Source organism: Oryzias latipes, chromosome 18, assembly GCF_002234675.1.
Source record: "Oryzias latipes chromosome 18, ASM223467v1".
Lineage (NCBI taxonomy): Eukaryota > Metazoa > Chordata > Actinopteri > Beloniformes > Adrianichthyidae > Oryzias > Oryzias latipes.
In genome coordinates this window covers 24,294,917-24,303,825 of record NC_019876.2, presented here as the reverse complement: position 1 = coordinate 24,303,825, position 8,909 = coordinate 24,294,917, and the positions used below count along the sequence as shown (strand labels likewise).

Below are 8,909 nucleotides of genomic sequence, written 5' to 3'. Positions count from 1 at the left end.
CTTACCTGCCTCTTCCTTCCGGGTAACAGCATCTGGGTTTGTCACATGATCAGATCATGACAAAAATCATAGATTGGGCCGTCATAGATTGATGAGGTTATCTGTTTATCGGAACCTAGCTTGAATATGAAAGATGTGGAGTATGACTCAAAATCAGATCATTGTTCGTGTAGCCGTCTTTCTGGGTTTGTTGTCGGTAAAGTGGAGTTTCGTAAAATACGGAGCTCAGAGACACGTTTGGGTGTAAAGGATTGCTACTTTATTTTCCTTTTCATTAACGTACCCGTCCATTTGTCTCATTACGTCATGAACCTGTCATGCGCAGAACATCAATGTGTAAACAGTTCCATATGCCCCCTCCTCCTGATGAAACGTCCCGTTTCAATATAAAACAAAGATGAATGAAAATAGTCTGTTATATTAGCAGAAGAACTTTGAAAATGCCAAAAAGTGCTCCTCCTCTGACCAAAGCGTCACACAGACTTAGAGATATTGGTTTCATGGAGGAAGAAAGGATTGAAGTGGACAGCTGCAGGGACACCGACGTCTTCATCAACAGCTGCAGAGATCCTGCAAAACACCCATCAATGAATAAAACATTGATAATCAAAAAACAAATGAGCTTCCAAACATTTTTAACGTTATCAATGAACATTCAGCTCACCTGTTCAATTGAGTTTAGTCGCTCTGCTCTGCTGTACTGTTGCTCACTTTCACTTTAATCTCTTAAATTTACGAGTTTTTTTCTCATAAATTTATGAGAAAAAAACTTGTACATTTACGAGTTTAAATCTCGTAATTTTACTTTTTTTTTGGTGGCCCTAAAACTCCGTTGTACAAAGCTAACTTAAAACTATAAAAACTATAAAACTAGCACTTAACAAGCACGCAATAAAAACCATCAGCAATCATAGGCTTTTTTAAAAAAAAGAAATGTCTTTAAAAGAGCTTTAAAAGTGTCCAGGGTCTGGAATTTTCTGAGATGGATAAGAAGGGAGTTCCAAATACTTGGCGTAGCAGAGCCAAATGCTCTGTCTCCCATCGTGCAGAGCCTGGTGGGGGGCCCTGAAGAAGGAAGCTGTCTAAAGAACGGAGGGGAACAGGTATGTTTCTGGGGAATGAGGAGTTCCTGGAGGTATGGTGGTGCATGACCAGCCATGCATTTCTAGGTGATGATGAGAAGTTTGGATTCAATCTGGGATGAAACAGGAAGCCAGTGCAGCGATTCAAGATAGGGGTGATGTGCTCATATATTTCCTGGCTCCATTTAGGATTCTGGCTGCACTGTTTGGGAATGCCAAAAAAAGGGAGTTGCAGTAGTCCAGGCTTGAGTAGATAAAGACATGTACAATTGTTTCTGCATCAGGAAATGATAGAGGGGGCCGTAGTTACGAGATGTTTCATAGGTGGTGAAACGAGGTCTTGTATAGATCCTTTATGTGGTTGCTGAAGTTTAGCTGAGGGTCATACTGTACTACTAGATTGGTGATTGAGGAGGAGACAGTGATGATCTGACTTTTTAATGTGAACTGGGATATTGAGGAGGAATGAATCTGATGGGGGGTGCAAACAAGGAGTGCCTCGGTTTTGCTGCTGTTTAGCTGTAGGAAATTGCTGTTCATCCATGCCTTTATCTCCTCAAGGCATGCAGTGAGATGGGATGGAGCTGCAGTGGAGTTTGAAACGTTTTTTTATGTAGATCTGTGTGTCATCAGCATAACATTGGAAGGACAACCCATGTTTACAGATGACACGTCCAAGGGGAAGCATGAAGCAAATTATGAAGAGAATAGGGCCGAGAACTGACCCCTGCGGGACACCACATGTCACACGGAGCGGTCTGGACTTGCATCCTCCCATGAGCACATATTCAGTTCTGTCAGTCAGATATGATTGGAACCACTGCAGCACATTTGCTGACAGTCCTACAGAGTTTTGGAGGCGATGCAGAACAACGGTGTGGTCCACTGTATCAAAAGCTGCTGTTAGCTCCAGAAGAACAAGCAGAGATGGTGATCCTGAAAAAGCTGCCATCAGCAGATCATTCGTCACTCTGAGCAGAGCAGTTTTCATGCTATGGGCTGATCGAAGACTAGACTGGAACTTTTCAAAATGGTTGTTTTGCTTTAGATGGTTTTGCCGCTGTGAAGTGACTATCTACTCCAGTACCTTTGATAGAAAAAGGAGGTTGGAAATAGGCCTGTAACTGGCAAGCGCTTCTGCGTCCAGCGAGGCCTTCTTGAGAGCAGGATGGATGACAGCAGTTTTTTAAGGAGGGTGGGATGTAGCCAGTTTGTAGTGAGAGATTTACAAGCTTGGTGATAATTGGGCTCACAGTAGGGAAAACAGACTTGGCAAGAGCTGTCGGAAGGAGATTCACAGTACAAGTGGATGAATTCTTCCAGCAGAGTTTTCTCAATGCGGGATCTTGAAACCACAGGGAAAAATAGAAAGGGTGGTGAGCTTTCAGACAATGGGACAGAGAAACAGACACAGGGAGGCAGGGTCTGGCATGGAGGAGCAGATGTTGAGAACCTTGGATCTAGCTTCAATTTGAGCAGACAGTAGGGGTTTCAGAAAATGGCCTACAGTGGAAGAAAGCTGCTTTGAGTTTCCAGAGTTTTTGTTGATTTCGCTAGAATAGAATTTACAGCGTGCATCCTTCAGGGCCTGGCAGTAGGCCTTTTGATGGTTATGGTAGGCGCATTTGTGAACGGTAAGATTTTCCAAAATGGTGTTCCAGAGCACAACCAGCTGTTTTCATTTGGCGTAATGCTGGTGTGGAGCAGAGCATACAAAACTGACTTCACGTTTCCTAATAGGGGAATGGAGGTTGAAAACACTGATCAGGGATGCATTGTAATGTTCCACCAGTTCATCTGCAGTTTTGAGGTCAGGGCAGATGATCTGCTGAAGGCAGCTATAGAAGTTGGGTCAATTTTTTTTCCAGTTCCAGAGGGACATTTGGCGCTTAGGTCTAATTTTGGGTAGTGGAAACATAAAGTCCATGGAAACCTGAACATCTGATCACCAAGAAAGTGATCAGATGTTTAGCCCATCAACAACCTGTAGGTTGTGAATGGGGGCTGAGTCAGTTATGACTAGATCTAGGGTGTGACCCCTGGTGTGTGTGGGCGCCTCCACACGCTGCTGGAGACCAAGACAGTCTAGCATGCTCAGAAATTCTGTTCCATAATGACTGGAGGGGTTGTCAACATGAATATTTACATCACCAACAATAACAATGCTGGTTGACATGGAGCAGAGTGATGTAAGTAGACCTAGTATTTCAGGAAGAAATAATGAATTTGGTTTGGGGGGCCAATATTTAAGAAGCATTGTTATGAAAGATGGGGGTTTGCATTAAAAGTCCATGGCAGTGGTAGTGGGGAAAGTTTTAGATCAGCCCGATGAATGGCGGCTAAACCTCCCCCACGTCCAGAACTGCAGGCTTTCTCCATGTGGCTGTAAGAACTGAGAGGTCCCATGTTCTGTGCCAAGTTTCAACCAGGCACATAAAGTCCAGTTTCTTATCCAAAATATGATCATGGATAAGGAGGGTTTTATTTGAAAGAGATTGTGCATTAAATAATTCCATTTTGGCATGAGACAGATCTGATGGTTGATGCCGCTGTAGACTGCTTAGCACAGTGTAGTCCACTCCATGATTTCTGTTCTGCTCAGAGCTTCTTGAAGAGGGGGGGACGAATGGCTGCTACGTAATGCAGGTGCGCCAGTGTTCTGATGATTGTAGGCCAGGGACCAAATGGAAGGTATTTTTGTGCCATCATGCTCGAGATAGTTTAGAGCCAATAGTTGAGAAACGGAGTACGTGAACATAACGCCTGTTGCTGTTTGGAGTTTGCCCGCTTCCAGATGAAGTCGCTCAGCTAGTGTTCGTCTCCAGGTGAAGTTGCTCAGCCGGTCTTCGTCTCTCCAGCTGAGTGTGAAAAAATAAAAAATAAAGAAAATAAACCTCAGAAAGAGGAAACCTAGTGCATCCTCTCCGCACCTGGAGAGTGATTGCAAACAAGCTGCTTGATCCAGGGTAAAAACAAAGTCCAAAAGTTTGCTATATATGAGGAATTAAAAAAGACACAGCATTTTGATAGGAAAAAACAATATAGCTCATGCGAACCTAATACTGGATGAAGTCATAACACCCCTGCCCCTTGTATAGAGGTTATAAAAGCAGGTGACACAGCGTCAGCAGGTGACACAGCGTCAGCAGGTGACACAGCGTCAGCAGGTGACACAGCGTCAGCAGGTGACACAGCACTCATGGCGGTTTCTACGGTTTGTCAAAACTGCTGCTGTGACCAAATGAATGAAACTGTCACTAAGCTTAAGGATGAACTAGTAAAACTCGCTGATGCACTCACCGAGAAAGAGACTCTCCTCTCCAGCGCCTATCAACTCGCTGCTAAGCAGTCGCAGGTGATCACCCGTTTGACGGTCGCCCAGGACACGCTTCCGTGAGACGCCGAATGTGTGCGGCCTTCCTCCTGCTCCACTCCGAGAGACCATCCATCGTGGGCTGAGGTTGTTGTTCGGGGTGCAAGAAGACCCCAGACGAGGCCGACACCACCATCAACGCCTCCCCAGCTCACCCTCTCCAATCGGTTCACCGTTCTGGGAAACGAAGACGTGGTCGTAGCTGGAGCGGGCAGTGTACCAGGACTATTTCCCGCCCCATCGGCACGGTTGCCCAGCGGAGCGAAATGCTCTCCCACAGCTTCAAGTGGCAACCACACTGGGGGATCTGGTGCAGACAGCCCGGCCGCCGTTTCCTTCACCGGGGCCCAAGCGAGGAAGCGAACGCCGGAAGCGGCTCAGACTCGGCGCCCGGCGCGCGGAGTAGCAGCTTTAGACAGGAGGATAAAACTCCTCCGGGACGCGGTGACTGAACGGTGCACCGGCCGCGATCCATCACAATCCGTGCGGCCCCAAAAACGCCCCCCCGCCACAGGAGCAGTCCCAAGAACAGCGGCGGAGGAGCGGGGTGGCTCTGCTGCCACACCTGTCGAGTCCCACAACCCCCCGCCTCTACCACTCTTTGATCAACTTTGATCATCGGAGACTCCATCACGAGGAATATAAGATCCTTTAATGCAGTCACCAGATGCTTTCCAGGAGCCAAAGTGATGGACATTCTTCAAAAACTTCCAGACCTTCTGCATTTCCTCCCATCCACCATTACCCGGATTATTGTCCACGTTGGGACTAATGACACCACACTGCAGCAGTCAGAGGTAACAAAACTGGACTTTCTGGACCTCTTTGTCTATTTAAAAAATACTGGGAAAACTGTTTTAATTTCTGGACCCATCCCCACACTCTCTAGAGGATCCTCTAGATTCAGCAGAATCCTCTCCCTGAACACCTGGCTGCAGTCCGCTTGTTGCAAATTCAGGTTTGGTTTTATTGATAATTTTAATCTCTTTTGGAATCGGCCCTCTTTTTATCGACCTTGACGGTTTTCACCCCAGCTCTCTCGGAGCCAATATTTTAAAGTGTGGATGCCATGCTTTGAACAACTTTGTCAAATAAAAAAGCCTTTTAAACGCTGATTCTATTGATACCAATATTTCGCGTCGAAAAAAATCCGAAGCATATGAATAATAGACATCTTTCGAAGGAATCAGAGATTTTAATTTGCCGCTAAGAGCGCAGGCTGGAAGTGACCCCGATATGACCTGTGACGTCAAGAAAGGCATTGACTTTCGTAGTTCCGCTTCGGACAGCATGTAAACAAAACAGGTAGTCTTCGTTTCTCTCGTTAATCATCGTTAATTCGTTAATTCTCGTTAATTCTCTGTTAATCATCAACATGCCAAGTCGTTGTGTGGCAGCTGGATGTAGCAATACATCTAGTGAAAGTGTATCTGTGTATAAATTCCCAAAACGAGAAACGCTGCTGAAACAATGGACAAAACAAGTTCAGCGAACGAGGGCGAATTGGGCCAACTGCTTCGTCAACTTTATGCAGCGAACATTTTGAGGCAGACTGTTTTGAAGAAACACCACAGCTCATGAAAGATATTGGAATGCATGTCAGATATAAAAAAGTATTGAAACCGAACGCAATCCCCACCATTTTCAAGAGATCGCTAGTGGCAACGTCCGAAACAGAAACGCCCAGTACCAGCACTGGCAGGAGTCAGTACAAAAAGAGAAAATCTGTGACCGAAAAGCTGGCACAAAAGAGAGTGAGTTTAACGTTTATTACATAATGTATTTATTACAAAAGAGAGTGAGTTTAACGTTTAATATATATACGGTATATATATTGATATAAAAATTTCCCTATTATACATTTCCTATTATACAGAGTAACAGATCTTTATACTGAATAATCCTTCATTTAAATTAAATGTTGCCTGTACACATTTCACACAATTAATTAGCAATGAAGTTAATTATGAGCAATGAAGTTGGTGGTGCCTCGCATATGAAAAAGGAGGGCTTCATAAGATCAGTTAATTTCTTGGGAACACAACAGGGTCTAGATATAGATGTGATAATAACAGACAGGCATGTCCAGTTACGGAAATGGATCAGAGAGAATTTGCCAGATGTTCAACACCTTTTGGACGTTTGGCATGTTGCGAAGGGTATTATTCATTTCCTCAAGTCTTTTTTCTTTATCAGAAGTTGTTCCAGTTGTAAAATATCCAATATATTTATTATTATTTCCAGGTCTCAGAAAAAAACTTGTGGCACTTTCCAAAGAAAAAGACTGCACAGACTTGAAAGAGTGGATTGACAGCATAATCAATCACCTTTATTGGTCAGTCATGTCAACAGATTCAGCAGAGCCAAACCTAGTTGAAGCCAAGTGGACGTCTGTGCTGAATCATATTGTAAATATTCATATGCACAACAATGAGTTATTCCCTAAATGTGAGCATAAAAGGCTGAGAGGAAGAGCAGCTAGAAAGAAGTGGTTGAAACCATGTAAGTATGTTTTGTATATTTTACACAGCCGTATCTTTTTTTTTATTGGAGTCATCTGTAGAAGTAGAAGTAAGTTTGGATGATGTACATCCAATTTGCTTGCTTACAGGTTCTACCTTGATGGTGAAATTAGAAACACTGGCAACAACAACATACCTCATCAGAGATCTAAAAAAGGCATCAAACCGGGAGCAGACCTCCTCTCTGGAGGCGTTCCACAGCCTCTTGAACCACTACGCTCCGAAAATGTATGCCTTTTCTTATGAGGGCCAGCTTTGCAGGTACATACATGTTATATGCTGGTACTTGAAACATTGCTTTATCAGCTTATCAAAGAAAAAATAGTTGTCTTTAGCGTAACATATTTTCAAGATGTTAGTATTTTCAGGTGAATGTTTATGTCAATACATATTTTTTTTAATAGAGGACTGTTAGCAGTGATGCATTTCAATGAAAATAGTGGGCGGACTCAACAAAGTACCAGATCAGGTGAACTCCAGTATGCAGTGTCCCTGCCAAAGTGGAAGAAAGGGGGACACACAGTGAGGAAAGTTTTAGAAGAACCTACATTTGGTAAGTTGTATTTTTTCCATTTTTCAATAAACCTATGTTCATATTATTTATATGAAAAAACACGATTCTTTATTTATAATATATTGCTTTATTTCTATATGTATTGGCTCACTCCAATGAACAGGCATGTAAATTTTTAGAATACACGTACATTTGTTTGGTATAGGTAAAAATATACATATACATTTATATGTGTTCCACAATACATTTCAGACTATGTCAATGAGATCATCAAGGATGTCCTGGACAGACTCGTACACCCCAGAGAAGATGTGGATGTCAGAGATGTGCCTCCTCCATTGAGTGGTGAATACCAAAGACCAACCAAAGAAACTGCTGTCTCACAGTTCAAATCCAGATACAAGTCCACTTGAATCAGTCTAATGCAGGATACAAAAATCCAACATACTGTCCAGTTGGTGCGGAAAAAGTTGACCGTATTTTTTTCACAGCACAGGATGGCAGGGTAACACGAACCGCTCTCCCAAGATGTCCCCAGCACAGCCTCACAAACTGCCTGTATGCGATATATAGATATCTTCTGAAAATAGAATAAAGACTTGATTACATGTCTGTCAGTGTTTGAAATATATTGACGTGTTTACATACAAGTGTTTTTATTGTTGATGGAAGTAAATAAATATATCATATCCTAGGCCTGACCGAGAGTCTGTTTTTACCAGCTACTAAATTAACTTTAACTCAATTGCTATGCTACCAATGTATACCCTGGTAATTAGATCTATTCTGTGTCAACCTTCGACATGTAGAGTATACTCACTCATGTGATGTAGCTTCTTCCATTCTACCATGATGATCAACATAAGCATAGTATGCTACCCTCAAAACATCAGGATTCAGGCAGCAGGTCTGGAAACTATCCACTTCAGTGATGCAGGATGCATTTACCCCTCTGCGCAGCATTTCTCCTTGGACTTCATCTATTTCACGGCAGCAAATACACTCCATCACTAGAGGCATGACAGCACAACATTGACACTGGCACCTATGACAAAAACTTAGTTTTAGTTCATCTAATTCATTTGTAACTTACAAACTGAATCCAGCTGTCCTACATATATACTGTTAGGAATCACTGAAAAAATTTCACCATTAGGCCCTATTAGATTGACTTTTCAATTCTGCGTGTACTTTTACAGATGTATACACAAGGCCTAGTCTACGTAGGTTCCAAAATCACGAAAGGCAACTAACCATGCCGTGTTCTGGAGTCTAGCAGAATCTTCATGCTGGCTATCGTCATCGGCATCACTAGACCTACTACTTTCTGCTATATCCTCCTCACTTTCGCAAAAGGGTTCGAATCGATACGGTTGCAAAAGTGACTCATCATCATGATAATCTCCGCAACTTTCCTC

General features: G+C 43.1%; 1 long non-coding RNA gene across 1 annotated transcript; it reads left to right on the top strand.

The window, feature by feature from the left end:
• Positions 1–7,133: 7,133 nt before the first annotated feature.
• Positions 7,134–7,993, top strand: LOC111949287. Its single transcript, XR_002875299.1, has 3 exons — positions 7,134–7,238; positions 7,382–7,530; positions 7,744–7,993. It is a non-coding gene; the product is annotated as an uncharacterized LOC111949287 (long non-coding RNA).
• Positions 7,994–8,909: the final 916 nt, after the last annotated feature.